General features: G+C 39.2%; 1 pseudogene across 1 annotated transcript; it reads right to left on the bottom strand.

The window, feature by feature from the left end:
• Nucleotides 1–640: 640 nt before the first annotated feature.
• On the bottom strand, nucleotides 641–1,895 carry LOC103252463 (annotated as a pseudogene). The gene has a single exon (XR_002481517.1). The product of XR_002481517.1 is annotated as an inorganic pyrophosphatase-like (transcript).
• Nucleotides 1,896–2,663: the final 768 nt, after the last annotated feature.

Raw genomic sequence — 2,663 nt, 5'->3', positions numbered from 1 at the left:
GGATCATATCATCAGCAAAGAGGGACAACTTGACTTCCTCTTTTCCTGTTTGGATACCCTTGATATCCTTCTCTTGTCTAATTGCCCTAGCTAGGACTTCCAACGCAATGTTGAACAAGAGGGGTAAGAGTGGGCAGCCTTGTCTTGTTCCAGTTTTCAGGGGAAATGTTTCCAGTTTCTTTCCATTTAGCAATATGTTAGCTGTGGGTTTATAGTAGATGGCACTTAGTATTTTGAGGTACGTTCCTTGTATACCTAGGTGTTTCAGGGTTTTTATCAAGAAGGGGTGCTGGATTTTAATCAAAAGATTTTTCTGCATCTAATGATATAATTATGTGGTTCTTGTTTTACATCTGTTGATGTATTTAATTACATTTATGGTCTTGCAAATGTTGAACCAGCCCTGCATCCTGGGGATGAAGCCTACTTGGTCATGGTGGATGATTTTTGAAAGGTGTTTTTGGATCCAATTTGCTAGAATCTTACTGAGGATTTTTGTATCTATGTTCATAAGGGATTTTGGCCTGTAGTTCTCTTTTCTGTTGTTGGATATTTACTGGGTTTGGGTATCAGTGTGATGTTAGCTTCGCAAAATGATTTGGGGAGAATTCCATCTTTCTCAATTGTCTGGAATACTTTCTTTTTTTTCAGCAAAATAATTTTATTTCCTAACACAAGGTAAACATATACATCCAATATGTGCCCGTCTTGCACGTCTATTCACAAGTGACTTCCACATCACAGCTGCTTTGATATTTAAGCCCGTACTAAAAGTTATCTTGGTTGAGATATGAAAAATGCTTTAAACAGATATCATTCTGAATATATTGAATTGGTCATAGCAGAATTTGCTTTAGTTAGATGAGTTCTAGAAATGTAAAGCTTTGAAAAGCTACTACTTTAACATCTAATTCTTCCAAATGAATAGGATGCAGCAATATCAGTTTATATTCTGGAGATATCTCAGTTTTTCTGGTGATGAAACCACTTATCCACATCTGTTGGTACTGTGCAGGAAGAGTCATATGGTGGTGGTAAATCTTCCACAATGGCTTTGGCAGCATCAGGATCACACTTGAAGGGACTTTCCAATACTGTTGTATTCATGCAACTGATTCCTTTTCCATATGTTTTCTTAGTCACTAATGCTTTCCAGTAGACATGAGTGCTTTTAATAATATCAACTGCAAAGTCCATATATTTAAATTCTGCATTGGAAGCAAACTCATTTTCTGGTTTTCCATCAGGAAATTTGTACCTTCTAAACCAGTCCACAGTAGCTTCTAGATAGCCAGGTTTCAGCCATTTGACATCACCGATGTCATTATAATTGGCTGCATAAGGATCATCTACATTAATGGCAATGACCTTCCAGTTGGTTTCTCCCTCATCAATCATAGCCAATATGCCCAGAACTTTGACCCTGATTATTTCACCTCTTGCACATACCTTGCTTCCAATTTCACACACATCATTTGGGTCATTGTCTCCACAGCAGCCAGTATGTTTATCATTGAGTCCTGGTTCTTCCCAAGTCTGAGGGATGGCACCTTAGTTCCAGATATATCCTTTATACGGGAACAAATTTGCGACATAATGAAGCTTTCCCTTTTTCACATCTTGTTTAATTGGATTTAAAGGATCCTTTATAGCAATCTCCATTTTCGCATTAGACCAGCGTGGTACTTCAACTACCATGTGGAATACATCCTTATCAGCATAAATTGGAACATCATGAAATGGAGATATATATTGGCCTTTTTCATTTTTGAGGAAGACTCGGTACTCAAGACTGAAGGGCGCGGCGCGCTCCTTGCTGCTGAAGCTGCTCATGGGGCCGGAGACCAGCCGCTGCTGCTGCCACAGAGCCACCAGCCCGCACGCGGCACCGACTGACAAGGCTGGAATACTTTCAGTAAGATCGGTATCAGCTCCTCCTTGTACATTTTGTAGAATTCTGCTGGAAATCCATCCGGTCCAGGGCTTTTTTTGGTAGGTAGTTTTCGCATGACAGAGTCAATTTCCTGGGTTGTTACTGGTCTATCCAGTGTCTCAATGTCTTCTTGTTTCAACCCGGGGAGGTTGTGTGATGTCAGAAAGTCCTCCATTTCATTTAGGTTATGGAGTTTGTTTCAATATTGGTGTGCAAAGTAATCTCCGATAGTCTTTTGTATTTCCTTGGCGTCAGTTATGATTTAATCTTTTCTATTTCTGATTGTGTTTATGTGGGCTTTTTCTCTCTTTTTCTTGGTCGTTCTGGCTAGGGGTCCATCAATCTTGTTAATTCTTTCAAAGAATCAGGTTTTTGTTTTGTTGATATTTTCTTTATTTTTGTTTTCTATGTCTTGTATTTGGGCTCTTATTTTGGTGATTTGGTTTCTTCTGCTGTAGTTGGGGGATTTTAGTGGTCTTCTCTTTCTAACTCCCTTAGGTGTTTCGTTAGGCTCTCCACTTGTGATTTTTTCCATTTTCTTGATGTGTGCTCCTAGAGATATAAATTCCCTCTGAGAACTGTTTTCATGGCTTCCCAGAAGTTTTGGTAAGATGTTTCTTCATTTTCATTTGTTTCCAGGAATCTTTTAATTCCTGCTTTGATTTCAGCGTTGACCCAGTAGTTGTTCGGCATCATGCTGTTTAGTGTCCATGTCTTTGTGGGCTTTGGG

The sequence above is a fragment of the Carlito syrichta genome, unplaced genomic scaffold (assembly GCF_000164805.1).
Source record: "Carlito syrichta isolate Samal-C Ts95f unplaced genomic scaffold, Tarsius_syrichta-2.0.1 Scaffold160482, whole genome shotgun sequence".
Lineage (NCBI taxonomy): Eukaryota > Metazoa > Chordata > Mammalia > Primates > Tarsiidae > Carlito > Carlito syrichta.
This window is presented reverse-complemented; position numbering and strand designations above follow the sequence as displayed.